The 15,006-nt window shown below is 37.2% G+C and overlaps 1 long non-coding RNA gene across 1 annotated transcript; it reads left to right on the top strand.

Annotated features, from left to right (window-relative positions):
- Positions 1-8,882: 8,882 nt before the first annotated feature.
- On the top strand, positions 8,883-12,317 carry LOC134357585 (uncharacterized). The gene is made up of 3 exons (XR_010020661.1): positions 8,883-9,010; positions 11,928-12,077; positions 12,177-12,317. It is a non-coding gene; the product is annotated as an uncharacterized LOC134357585 (long non-coding RNA).
- Positions 12,318-15,006: the final 2,689 nt, after the last annotated feature.

Here is a 15,006-nt window from a genome sequence, read left to right as displayed (position 1 = left end):
CCCCCCTCAAAAATCCAATTTCTTCAATCTTTTCTCACAAAGTGACTGTCAATATATCACAGGACTAAAGAGATATGTTTCTGATTGAAAGTAATAGATGTGAACACTTCAGCAATCCTACATCTTCAAAACCATATCCTGCTGACAAAAAAAAGAACAAAGATGGTGAAGCAGGGCACTAGATCCATCAGAATGGAAAAGGTTACTTGACTTCATTTCCAATCACCAGCTAATTATTTATATCCCGACAGTTTGCATCAAATTAACACAGTTACACTGAACCATGGTAACAATAACAATGATTCCACAATGGTTTAAGAATGGCGAAGTGGGAAAAGAAGACCTGATGTAGCCGCCACTAGATGGCAGAAGACGCTTCTCAGTAAAGTACACCTGCATGTTTACTGGGTTTGTGGAGGAGGGTTGGTGTTTCTTCCCTCTGTAGGAATCAGCAGTTTGATGTATCTTAGTAAAAGAATTAGAAAAGCTAAGGGCATTAATACAGCATTGCAATTCAGCTGGAACAGATTGTAAGCTGGAAGGTACAGTAAACAAACCCTTACAGCTAAGCTTGAGTTTACCATATTGGATATCAACTCACAACTCGACATGTATGTCACAGTGCTTTCCAAATGCTACACACTGATTATGCATGTCAGGGTGAACTGTGGAGATCAGATTACCTCATTTTTCTGGATAATTTAGTAGCTAAGCACAATATTACCAGTTTAAAAAAGCACTGTTTAGTTTCTCTCTCCCTTAAGCTTAATTATTCAAAATGTTGATTGCCATAGAATTTTCCATTATAGAAATTATTTTAAGAACAGCACAGAGTTTCAGATATGACAATCAAAATAAAAACTGCTGATGATAGAAATCTGAAATAACGTTTATGATATGTTCTTTAATTGTAAGAAGCTGGATTGCTTCTTGTACTGTATTGATTAAAATTATTCTTGAGATGTAAACACTGGAAGCCTACGCTGAATCCCATCCATAGTTGGCTTCTGCATGAAACTTTGCAACTCTTGTGCTGCGTAGGAAGTACCCAGATATTGGATTCCTTCGGATGACAGAATGGTAATATGCATTCAAGTTAGGATGGCATGAGAACTGGATGAAAACGTGAAATGACATTACATTGCTGCCCATCCTGCAGCAAAGGTCACGGAACTCTTATTGAAATAAGTTGTGATGGTGGAAGTCTCATTACTGGAAAGTACTACCAATGGGAACTGAATGTAGAAATTTTGGATAATGATTCCAAGAGTATGGGATATTGATCAAGCAAAGTGATCTGAACAAATTCACAGGTACTTCCCAGATGACAATGTGAATGACCAAGTAATGATGCCAGAGCTAACTGCCTTTCTGAAATGATTGCTAATGCCTAGTCTAACAATTTGCACAACTGGAGAAGGGAACACCTTCTCTTGATCTACTGCTATGAATTAATAGAAGATCAGTAGTGATCTGTTTATACAAAAACTTTTGCCAATTTTATGGTCATAAATTGAGAGTACAGTCATCAAAATTCTGAGCACTGCACAATCTGTGCTAATATCGTACATAATGAAATCAAAGGAAAGGTGGAATTGCTGCTTTATTTTCAGGGCTTTTTCAACTACCCTCTAAAAAGTAGCTTATGTGTTTTTCTTTTATAGCTTACTCTTTCCCTGCTGAAATATATTCAATTTAGAAATTATATCAAGTAATCTATAAAATACTATTTGGACTGATTTCTTGTTTTGTTGGAAGTCAATGCTGAAAAATGTAGCACCTAATTCTCCGAGTATCTCTCACAGCTTCAGTCTCATATATTTTTGGTCAACCAACTGTTGGCATGTATTGATTAATAGTGTACATTTTTAAAGAAAACCACTGAAATTTCCACCAGATTCTGTTTTCTCAATAAAGGGAACACACTCACCCTAAATAAGATATTAGACCAGTTATCAAAGTCCAATGCTTTCACAAATGACATGGTAATGGTTTAGGATTTTAAAAACATTATTTCATAGATGTGAATATTACTGGCAAGGCCAGCAATTATTGTCTGTCCTTAATTGCCCCTAGAACAAAATGACCTAGGGAATGTTTAGCACAAATAGAGGAAGTATTAACTAATTGTAAAATCTGCCCCCAATCATCCACAGAAATGGTAAGCCCCAATTCCTGTTCCCAATCTACCCTAATCTTATCAAATGGAGCTTTCCTAAGTTTCATAATAATATTATAAATCATAGCCGATGCACCTTTCTGACATGGATTAAGGTTAATTATCGAATCTAAAATATATATAGGAGGAAGCATTGGAAAGGAAGAAAGTATAGTACTTAGGAAATTTCTAACTTGTAAATATCTAAAAAAATGTATTCTTGATAAGTTATATTTATTAGATAATTGTTCAAAAGACATAAGGGAACCATCTAAAAATAAATCCAAAAACCGTAAAATACCCTTAGTCTTCCAAGTTTGAAAAGCGCGATCCGTAAAAGAGGGAGGAAAAAATATGTTGCCTAAAATAGGAATCGCTAACCCGAATTGATTAAGATCAAAAAATTTTCTGAATTGAAACCAAATGCGCAAAGCATATTTAACTATCGGGTTAGAGACCTGCTTAAGGCGTTTCGAATCAAAAGGAAGAGAGGAACCTAAAATAGAACCAAGTGTATAACCCTGAACAGATTGTAATTCCAATGCTACCCATTTAGGAATAGATAGTATGTCCCGGTCAAGTAACCAAAATTTCATATGTCGAATATTAATAGCCCAATAATAAAATCTAAAGTTAGGTAATGCTAAACCTCCATCTCTCTTAGCTTTCTGTAAATGTATTTTACCCAGTCTCGGATTCTTATTCTGCCAAATAAATGAAGAAATTTTAGAGTCAACTTTATCAAAAAAAGATTTAGGAACGAAAATTGGTAATGCCTGAAACACATATAAAAATTTTGGCAAAAAAAACATCTTAACTGCATTAATACGACCAATCAAAGTTAAATATAAGGGAAACCATTTAGATGAAAGTTGAGTAATATGGTCTATTAATGGTAAAAAGTTAGTCTTAAATAAATCTTTATGTTTACAAGTAATTTTAATCCCAAGATATGAAAAGTAATTATTAATCAATTTAAATGGAAATTTATAATATAAGGGAAGATGTTTATTAATCGGAAAAAGTTCACTCTTACTAAGATTTAATTTATAACCTGAGAAAAGACCAAATTGTGCTAATAACTCTAAAACAGCAGGAATGGATCTCTCAGGATTAGAAATATATAAAAGTAAATCATCAGCATAGAGTGATAATTTATGGGACTTTAATCCCCGAGTTATCCCAGTAATATTTGAAGATTCTCGAATAGCAATTGCAAGAGGTTCTAATGCAATATCAAATAATAGGGGACTAAGAGGACAGCCTTGTCGAGTACCACGAAAGAGAGGAAAAAAAGGTGAGTTTAAGGAGTTAGTACGAACCGAGGCTACAGGGGAGTGATATAACAGTTTAATCCAGGATATAAATTTCAAGCTAAAATTAAACATTTCAAGCACCTTAAATAAATAAGGCCATTCTACTCTATCAAAAGCTTTCTCGGCATCTAAAGAAATAACACACTCAGGAACATTTCCCTAATTCAATTTAAAGTGGTTCATAGAGCACATATGTCCAAAGATAAGTTAGCGCGTTTTTACTCGCATATTAATCCTTTCTGTGATAGATGTTCGGGGCAGATAGCCTCTTTAACTCATATGTTTTGGTCTTGCCCTACTTTGGAAACTTTTTGGAGAGATATTTTCAATATTATTTCTAAGGTATTAAATATAGATATCTCTCCTCACCCTATTACTGCTATCTTTGGACTACCTAAAATTTCTAGTAATCTTTCCCCTTCAGCCCGTAGAATGATTGCATTTCTTACTTTAATGGCGAAAAGATGTATTTTACAACATTGGAAAGAGCTTAATGCTCCAACTACCTTTTTTTGGTTTTCTCAGACGATTTTATGTTTGAATCTGGAGAAAATTAGAAGTAACCTTTATGATTCTTCATTTAAATTTGAACAGATTTGGGGACCTTTTATTCGATATTTTCATTTAATGTAATATTTACCCTTCTTGTTTTTTTTTCACTGTTTTAATGGAGGTCGGGATTGAGGACGTGATTTTAAGTTTAACTCTGTTTGGTTTCAAGTTAGCCCATTGCTTTGCTTTGCTTTTAGGTAGTTGCACGGTGGGTTTTTTTTTGGGGGGTTTTTTTTTCTTTTTTTTCCATTGATATATATAAAATCTAGTATACTATTATGTTATCTTGGTTTCTTATGCTTAAATTACATTGTTTGTAGTATTTTCTTTTTGGTATTGTTATCTTTTGGAATTTTATTGTACTTTAACATTGTATTAATGTTTATATGGCTTACCTTTTTTGTATACTTACTCAATAAAAAGATTTAAAAAGAAAGAAAAAGAACAAAATGACCTTTCACAAGGCAGATAAGAATCAATTAAATTCTTGAAGGCTCTTGATAAAAGGTCTCAGCCCAAAAAGTCAACCATTTACTCCCCTCCATAGGTACTGCCTAACTTGCTGAGCTCCCCCAGCATTTTGTGTGTGTTGCTCAATATTACCAGCATCTGCAGAATCATTTGTACTTAATAAAAATGGTGTGCCTAGGATCGTGTACTAACCATACTGGGTATATATGAAAGAAGTTTGTTTCTTTAAAGGACATAAGTGAACCAAATGATTTTCAGAAACAACCTAATAGCTCGATGGCCACTATTCCCAACTTCACAGCATACTCCCTGCCTTCTCCCCACAAATACAGCCTTTCCAGGCTCCTTCTGCCACAGTAATTCCACTCGCCAATCTTGGAGCTGCAGAATCAAAATGAAGTAGTATAAATTAGATTTACTTCATGGTCAAACTGTTTTCTAAAAGGAAACAAATAAGAGTTAAGTGGAAACACAAGAGAAACTGCAGATTCTGGAACTCTAGAACAACACACAAAATGCTAGAGGAATATGAGGCATCATAAACATTGACTGTCTATTTCCCTCCACAGATGCTGCCTGGTGGCGGATCTGGCTATTTAATTGTTATTTTCTTTACAGCTTAACAATGAATTATCTGCTTGTATTTTATATAATTACTTATATACAAGTAACTGCTTAGTATGTTCCCTAGTGGTCACAGTATGTATATGCAGCTGTTTAGTATAACACACTTGTATGGTTCTGGAAATTTCTGGAAGCTTGTCTGGTGCTGCATTATTTGAGTAGGCTCTTTATGACCGGCTGAATCTTATCTACAAATTTGAATGGAATTTTTCTTATCTGTGTGGTATAAAAGGAGCCGACCATGCACCCGGTCAATCTTTCTGCTTCTATCTCCCTTCACTTAATAGACCCCTATCACTGTTTGTTTTCAACTCTCTTCGTTCTACTCACACTTAATAAAACAATCATGAAGCAACAGGTTTTGCACCTCTTTCCTGACTTCTGAAAGGACCTTGGATTAAAAATATCAGAATCCAATATTTGATGTAGTCGGCAAGCATGATTGCAAAGACTTGGAGACTTAGAAGATCACAGATAAAGTGGGGTTTTCAGTGTGCAACAAAGGGGATAAGAACTTCCTCTGTTCTGATTTGTCTGAGGGAAAACTTGGTTCTGGCTTCAATATATCACTATTTGGAAATCAGGAGTGAGGAAACTACAACGTTGCTAGTTTTAAAATAACAGACCTGTAAAAAATATCAGTTGCAGGAAAATCCATTAAAATTTTGGTTGCACAGCAATCCCTTTGGTACCTAGTAAAATTTCAGTCGTTCAATCTATCAGCCACAATCCATTAATAATTTAGATGCCAATTGACCTATCAGTTGTAGGGAGACCTACAGGTCGCAGGATGATCCATTGGTTGCCACATACAAATTAATATCAAATCAAAACAATGGCCAAAGTTGTGAAGCATACTCAGAGCTTGTACCTGATATAAAACAACTTAATTTGAAAAAGCTAATGAAAAGGTCTGGATAAATAATACCAACAATGCTAAGTTTATTCAGACTAAGAAGGCATGTGTTAAGACCCAGAGAATGTTTGAGGGAAAGGGAAATCCTGGAATGTGTGATGTAGAGGTAAGACTGTGTGGTCCGTTTGACTGAATATGTGAATGAATGAAAAGGTTAAAGACTTTTACAGGTCGGTTGGGAAAGAAACACAAAGGTTGTGATAAACTGCAAAAACAATATGATATAGACAGTAAAAAGACTAAAAAGCAAATCTCTGCATTATCAGAATAAGCGGAAAAATCAACGTACGTGGTACGGAGCTTAGGAGCAAATTGGAACAATATGAGAAAGTACAGGAGGGGCTTCAAAGGGACGGTCCTTCTACTGACACTTCTGGTGATGCTTCCAATGATGCTACTTCTGAAGTTCCATCCTGGGAAACACCACTTGTATTGGCAGTCCTCTGAGATAGCGTCACCATACCAACTCCAAAAAATTACAGCCTACCTTGGACAGTCCTCTGACAAGCCACACCACTCCAAATCCAAAAAATTTTAACCTACGTTGGACAGACCTCTGAGACAGAAGTACCACCTGAACTTCGAGGAACTACAGGATCAACATGACATGGACTCTACAGTGACCCCCTAGTGACTGCAGTGAGGATGACAATGATTAAACAACAAGATGGACAGCTAGGCCACAGCTTGCTCCAACAGAAGCTAAGGAAGTGAAGACATGTAGGACTGAAGATGAAACCATTGCTAATCAATGTATTAACAAGCTAGTGGCAGATCCATCAACTTCTGCTCAACCAATCAACAATCTGCTGAAAGGCAGTAAGTGCTCAGATGACCCTGTGACTTTTAATGAAGAACAAATGAAAGCATTTCAAACTTTAAAGGCAACTTTAAGAATCCCTTAAGAATCCAAAGCATTAAGAATCCCTGATACAGGTAAACCATGTACCCTGTATGTCAACGAGAAACATGACTACATGCCGGCAGTCATAACTCAAGAGCATGGAGACCTACAGTGTCCTGTTGGTTATTACACTGCCAAATTGCATCATATATATCATTAGGATGATGTTTGCAGCCTGTGCAGGCAACCCATCTGGCAGTCATGGCTGATTATAGCATCGTGCTTGATCAGATTCTAAATTTTTGATGCCCACACTCAGTACACACTTTACTGTCCGTGAATAGGGCCTCTCAAGTAACAGCTGCTCTGTGGGCCAGGTGGTCCACTGTTCCTGAGGAACCCAAAATCATCATTCAACAAGTGAGTCCAGTGTTATCGTCAGACCATGACTGTGCAAATAAAGACGATGGAGATAGAGATTAACACAAAGAAATGCCTTTATCAAACACAGACCTGGTCCTCAGTGTTTGAGAAGGGGATTTAACTGGATAGATGGACTGTGGTTTCTGGAACTGAAGAGCTGGCATTAGGAAGCATAGTTCACGGCACCTCTGTGAACAGGCAGAATTAAAACCACAGCAGAATCTGCAGGTGCTGGAAATCCAAGCAACACACACAAAATGCTGGAAGAACTCGGGAGGCCAGGCAGCATCTATGGAAGAAGGTACGGTCAACACTCAGGGCTGAGACCCCGATGAAGAGTCTTGAGCCCAAAACGTCAACTGCTTGTTCTTTTCCATAGCTGCTGCCTGGCCTGCTGGGTTCCTCCAGCATTTTGCGTGTGAGGCAGACCAAAAGCTTTGATTAAAGCCTATAAGTTGGCAGAAGGAAGATCAGCTAATATCTACACGGATTCTCCATATGCTTTTGGAATTGTTCATAATATTGGAAACTTATGGAGTCAAAGGGGATTTCAAGAATGGTAGTACAAGTACTCATGGATTTCATACAACTGCCATCAGAAGTTGTATTAAAATGTAAAAGCCACTCCAAAGTACAAGGGAAAGCCATGGAAACGCCTTCACAGATGAAATTGTGAAAAGGGCAGCACAGGAAGGAGTAAAAGAAATAAAAGAAGTGCCAAGAACATCTGCAGTGAACCCGATAAACGGAATTATGGGAACAAAGTTGAACTCTGTATTACAGACAAACATACAAGATACTCAGGAGATGCAAACTCAGTGCTCTTACCAGGAAAAGTGGTTCTGGATGGAGAATAGTAAAGAGACATGACACTAGTCATAGACTAGTGGCTCCAACTACATTGCCTTTTTATCTGGCACAGCGGATACGCTCCCTAGGACACACCGGAGTGCAAAAGGTGATTCTCCTAGTAGTGGTGGAATCCAAGGTTCAGGGCACATATTCAAAGGATGTTTGAAAAATGCACGGCATGTCAGGAAATGAATCCTGGAGCAATAGAAAAGCTACCATGAGTAGGTGCTCCTGCCCCACCTGGTCCATTTTTACATTTACAAGTGGAATACATTTCTTTGCCAAAGTGTCAGGGATACTCAGACATACTGGTAACAGTGGACAAGATTTCAAGATGGGTGGAAGCTAATTTAGCAAGGACAGCCGCTGCCACACACAGAGTAGAAACTCTGATTAAGAACTATATTTCAAGATGGGGATGAAATGTCACATTGACTCTGACCAAGGAACACATTTCACGCTGGGAGTGTTTGCAGGAATTATGTTGACTGATGGTCCTTTCATTGTCCACATCACCCAGTCATCAGGAGAAGTCAAGCAAATGAATGGAAACATCAAACAAAGACTGATGAAGTGTCATGAGGAAGGTATACCATGGACTATGGCTCCCTCTATGGTCTTATGTAGCATCAGGCCAACCCCAAACAAGAAAACTAAACTATTCATTCGAAGTGGTAACAGGGCATCCTATGTCATCTGCTGGGAGCTCTCGATCTGAGAGGCTGATAGACCCATCAGGCAGACAATTTAGTTAACTATTGTGGGAAATTAACCCAAGCTGTTCAGCCTGTTTCTCAACAAGTTTCTGCTGCTTGGAAATGATCCAATGGAAGGAGGACACACCTTAATTCCTAGTAAGTGGGCCTTGATTAAGAAACCACATAAGGATCCACTGGGTGCTGGATAGGAAGGCCATTATTAAGTGCTGTTTATTACCAAATTGGTGATGAAAGCAGAAGGCAAAAGTCAGTGGAATCATGCTAGCCAATGCAAGCATGCTAAAGCGGTATCCGACAAGGACAATAAGCACTGTGGTTAATCTATTAATAACCTCTTGACCTAGTGCCTACACTGTCTGACTACAGTAATGGTGAGCAAATAATTAACCAGCCAGAAGACTTCAAGCAAGTCAACAACTACTGGACATTATGAAATTTATTCTGATATTAGTTGTTGTTATATTTTTGCCAATTTCTCCTATTTAAAATGGGTACTAATATTCATGCTAATATGCTCTTAGTTTATATCTTTTTTACTTGTATAAGGGTAATCATTAATAAATAGTTCAAACTCATGTAGGTTTGTCTGCTAATCTACCTACCCATGACATAATCCTATGAATACTTTAATATTTTCATAACTTAGGTCGTTACTTTATACTTAACATAGATACCACAAGTTTTTCAGCTTCTGAGTTTTCCGATATAATGATTCTAAATACATGATTTAACTGTTATTTTCTTTGCAGTTTAACAATGAATTCTCTGCTTTTATATTATATAGTTACTTTATATCAATAACTGCTTGGTATGCTTCTTAGTGGTCACAGTATGTCTCTTCAGCTATTTAGTTTATAGTTCTGGAAAGCTCTGGAAGCTTATCTGGTGCTGCATTATTTGAGTAAGGGCTTTCTAACTGGCTGATCCTTAACTGCGAAGTTGATTGGATTTTTTTCTTATCTATGTTGTATAAAAAGAGCTGCCCATGCAGAGGCGCCATCTTCTTGTTTCTATCTCCCTTCTCTTATCACTGTTCTCTTCAAATCTCTCTGTTCTATTAACGCTTAATAAAACAATCATGAAGTAGCAAGTTTTGTGCCTCTGTCCTGACTTCTGAAAGATCTTTAGATTAAAAGTATCAGAATCCAACCTGCTGAGTTCCTCCATCATTTTGTGTGTTGTTCAAAAAAGATCTGCTTATGAAGGAGAGCAATAATACATCTTCTGATATTTGCCTACCTTTTTAATACAATCTGGAATATATGAAATTTTCAGGAATTTAGAGACAAATCTTACTTTGAAAATGTTATGAGGTATCATTTAATTTTAATTGTATCCTAAACTATAGTTATTGTTTAGTAAACTCCATTGTTGTACAAACCTAATTTTGTGCATTTGGATTTATAATTTTCTTAGTAAATAAAAATAAAATAAATGCTACTATTTGCAAGGAGATTGTTTATGATATTTCAGCTTCTCATTAAAGGTTGTTCAAATTTTGCATTCTTCTGACGTGCAAAATAGTAGTTAAAATTGTGAACATTCTTCAAAGTGACAACAAAGTCACTGACAGAAGTAATCCTTTGAAATGATCCCTGACAATACTCAATATTAGAGGAAGTGAGACAAATGTCATTAAAACTATTAAGTTTGCGTGGGCAGTGGTTTTTAAGTTCAACAGCAAACAGCATCACTGCAAAGTACAAAACATCACAACAACTCAATAATGTGTAGAACAAAACTAAAATTGAATAGAGGGAGGAAGAGGTGAAAGTAACAGAGGAAACATAATTTTGAAGACTCTTTTGAAACAATGGAACTTTTTGTTTGCAAACGCTGCAGTTTAGGGAAGATTTACAAGATTTACGAGGGAGATAGCTGAAGGGTGTGTTACTTACGGTAGAGAAAATGAAAGGGAATCTTAAATTTTTTGAAGGGATGTGCTTTTGGACTTCATAACAGTTTCAGTGGTTCCATATAATTTCTTCCTTCTCTTGACAATTTTCCCATCTAGGTTAACAAGACATTTAAATTAAGCTAGCTGTCATGATATAGAACCATACTGAACAAAGATGCAAGGATACAATACTAAACAATGCGACAGTTATTAGAGCTAAATAGCTTCATTCAAGTATAATAGTTTGTTACACTAATTGTTCATCCTTTAGAATTAAATGTAGAAAACCAAGAAGGTAATCAGTAAGGAATTTATAAAATACTTTAATATGTATTTAATTTGTGCATTATTTCCCAAATTGCAAGGAAGGATGAAGAGATCCCCAGGGAAAAGAACTAATAAAGTTCAGCTCCAAGAATGTCTTTCCAAGATGTTACAGAAGTCTTGGAAGGTCATGTATGAAGGAAGTTATGTCAGTGTAAAGCTCTTTGTAGTTGCATTCTGCAGGTGCTCTGCCACTCAGTATTATTGTCTCTCTTGTAGATCATTGCAACCTGTGTAACATCTGTTACTTTCGAAGTGAGGAATCTGACTGTGGCAGGTTGACCTCTAGGTTACATGTTCCTGTCTGCTGTAAAGGATTTGAGTTGAGTTCTCTGATTTCAGTACTAGCAGTACACACACAGCCATCCTCTCCTTAATTGTCTGATGTATGAAAATGATTGTACCAGGCTAGCATGATAAATTTGTTTCAAACTTGTCAGGCTGAGTTCCTGCAAGTCAATATTTGTGCATCTATTCAACTTAGCATCTGCAGACTAGTTAAATCATTCTCTGAAATACAGTGGATTCCGTTTAATTAGGCCATCAGTTAGTCGGAGCAGCTGCTTATTTTGGACAACTCTTAAAGAAAAAAAAGAGAAAATTACTGGAATTCCATTTATTTATTTGGGACACCATGGTGCTTAATTGGGGCAGGAGACAGTTGCAGAACAGTCACGTGTACTTGCGTGGCTGCCAGATGCTACACCATGCTCCAAATGAGCAGTTTTTAAATAGTGTCAATTTCATGTGTTTGTGTTCAAAAAGCAGTGATTTTTGTCATGCATAGTTGGCAAGAAATAAGACAATTCCAAACTCTTTTGCTCCCTGCAGTTTCAAGCATTCAAGCTGGGAGATGCCAGAAATGGCCGGGAGTGAAAATGAAATCAAGTTAGGAACGAGGAAGAATTGGAAGGCATTGACAATCATCTTGAAAGTTGCAATGAGCATGAAGATTTGGAGGATGTAATCATCCACAGCTTTGTATGAATGTAGTCCATTATCTGAAATAGGTGTTAATTTTGTTCATTGCATACACTGAATGAATTCCTCTACTGATAACTATTCTGTCTGTCTGTCTAGGTACCATATCCAATGCGGACGTTGATGACCATGGTTTTCCATATAGATCTATTCTTCGTTCTTTGGATGACTTCCATTTCCTCGATGTGTAACCACCTGACTAGGTTTTTGATGTACATAAGCCGAGGTCTTCCTCTAGGATTGCTCCCCTCAATCTTTCCAGAGAGTATGAGTTTTTCTAGTTCATCTTTCTGCATGATGTGTCCTAGATAACTATTAGGTATTAATAAACAGTTTTATAGTACTGTCGTAGTTTTGGTCATGTTCTTTGTGCTATGTATTTCATTTACCTATGTAGTTTGTTACTCAGTTTGTCTTTTAACTATTTCCATTATGTGGTTAACTGGGATAGCCACTTAATTGGGCCAACATATATTGGTCCCAATTTGTTTTAATTAACTGGAATCCATTGTATTTCTAATAGGACTACAAGTAACTGTTACAGAAATAATAGCACACCTTATAAATTGCTTATAAACGATAAGCAATTTATTTCAGCAAATTAAAGGAACATTTTTGGTCTTTCTACAAATGATGTTATTAACAGCACATCATTGTGTTTTCCAATTAAGTGTTTGTACCATTCTTACCAGATAGATGCCAAAGCTCCTGCAATCACTGAATAATATTAACATAGTGATTGTTAATGAAGCCAAAATTGCTTAATCTACCACTAACTAGTAAAGCTTCATATTATATACTCTTTACTTATTTGGTTGTTGGCACCTGAGACATTAACCAAAACAATGGTTGCCAAGCCCAGATCTGGCAGTCTTCAGTCTGATTTTGTTCCAAACCATTGCTAGCTTTGAAATATTCAGCCAAATTTGAATGTGAGAGATAGACTCCAGTTTTTTTTTTATATAGATAATTAACTCATAAGACTGTGTTGCACAGTAAACAAGGAAGAAAGACACACAATTGCTCAAGGTTCAAAAGATTCTCAGCTATATCCAGCTGGTCAATTTGCGTGCAGTGCTATTGTTTAGTCAGTGTTGATATGTTAGGTTTTCCAGTCATATAAAAGAAAAAGTGGACTGAGTTGCATTGGTAGTTGTGAAATGATATGATAATTTCCTCACAGGGATGTATGACTTGTTTCTGATTAAGTTAAAGGTTACCCCGTCATGATCTTCAAAATCTGACTTCCCAATTAAAGTGTAAAGATGAGGATTTGACATTGCATGCAAATGGTAATATTGAATTCAGAATACAAATAAACAGTGGAGGTTGGTGAATTGCATACATTTCTATTGTTGTTGTTCCTTTCCACGCCTTGTGGCGCATTGGGTGGCAACCTTGCTGTTTCTTTAGCATTTTTTGTTATCTATTTAACGAAGTCGAGTTTGCTAGCTCAGCGCTCTACCCAGCATGGATGGAAAGCGTGCAAGGAGCCGGCCGGATTCAAACCCAGGACCATTCGCCTCGGAGTCCGGTGCAGATGCCACTACATCAGCTGCTGGCCACATTTCTATGTTATGTTCTTATTGATCATTTGACACTCAGATGACACTACTTTTTGATCAATTGTCCTTGGATTCACTTTAAGTAGGTCACACAAGAATGTGTTGTAATGCAGGACATCTGATTGGTAAGGCAGATAAGATCAGGGACGTTATCACTATTACAAAACATGGTTGAGGGACGGTCAGGACTAATAGCTTAATATTCTGGGGTACGGATACTACAGGCATGACAGAGGTAGGAGGAGATGAAGTTGCATTCTTGAATAGGGGGAACATCACTGCAGTATCTAGAGAGAATGTTCCCACAAGCAGTTAGAGGGCAAAATTTGTTAAGTGGGTCCAGGAAAACTTTCTCAAGCAAAATGAAGAAGGTCCTACCAGAGAGGGGAAAATACTTGACATTATCTTGGGAAATGAGGCTGTGGCAAGTGACTGAAGTGTCAGTGGGAGGACACTTTTGATACGTTTAAATAGTTATGGCAAATGAAAGGACTGGTCTCAAAGTTAAAGGCCTAAATTGGGTCAAAGTTAATTCTGAATTTAATAGACAAGAACTTACAAAGATTGATTGGGAGAGGATGTAAACATCTGGCAAATGGGAGACATTGAAAAGTGCGGTAGGGAAAGTTCAAGGCCAACATCCAGCTGGAGTCAAGGACAAAGCTGGCAGGATGAGAGAACACTGGCTGACAAGGAATAGCAAGGTTCTTGTCGGGAAAAAGAAGGAGTTTTATGTCAGGTACGGACAAGTAGAGAATCCCTTAAGGAGTATAAAAGATGTAGGTAGGAATACATTTAAGAAGGAAGTCAGAAGGATGAAAAAGGAGACACGAGGTACTGTTGGCAGATTAAGTAAAGGAGAACCCTGGGAGTCTTTTTAAATGTATTAAGAGCAAATGGAGAGAAAAGGTCTGTGTGGAGAGATCAGTGGGATTGTCTAGGCGTAGAGTCGCAGGGCATGGGTGAGTCTTAAATTAATATTCCCTATCTGTATTTTACCACGGAAAATATCATGGAAGCTATGGAATTCAGGAAAGAGAACAGTGAAGTTCTGAAGCATATTGATGTTATGAAAGAGGAAATGTTGGCAGTCTTGGGGTGCATAAAGGTGAATAAATCCCTGGGGCCTGACCAAGTGTATCTTGGGACATTGAGGGAGCAAGGGAAGAAATTGCTGGGACCCTGGCAGAGGTATCAGAAGACTACACGGGGGCCAGTGTTGTGCCTATATTTAATAAGGGCTACAAAGACGAGTCAAGGAACTACAGGCTGGCGAGCCTAATGCCAGTGGTGAGAAAGTTACTGGAGGATTTCTGACAGACCATATTGATCTACATTTGGAAAACTAAAGGATAGAAATAGTC

The sequence above is a fragment of the Mobula hypostoma genome, chromosome 16 (assembly GCF_963921235.1).
Source record: "Mobula hypostoma chromosome 16, sMobHyp1.1, whole genome shotgun sequence".
NCBI lineage: Eukaryota > Metazoa > Chordata > Chondrichthyes > Myliobatiformes > Myliobatidae > Mobula > Mobula hypostoma.
This window is presented reverse-complemented; position numbering and strand designations above follow the sequence as displayed.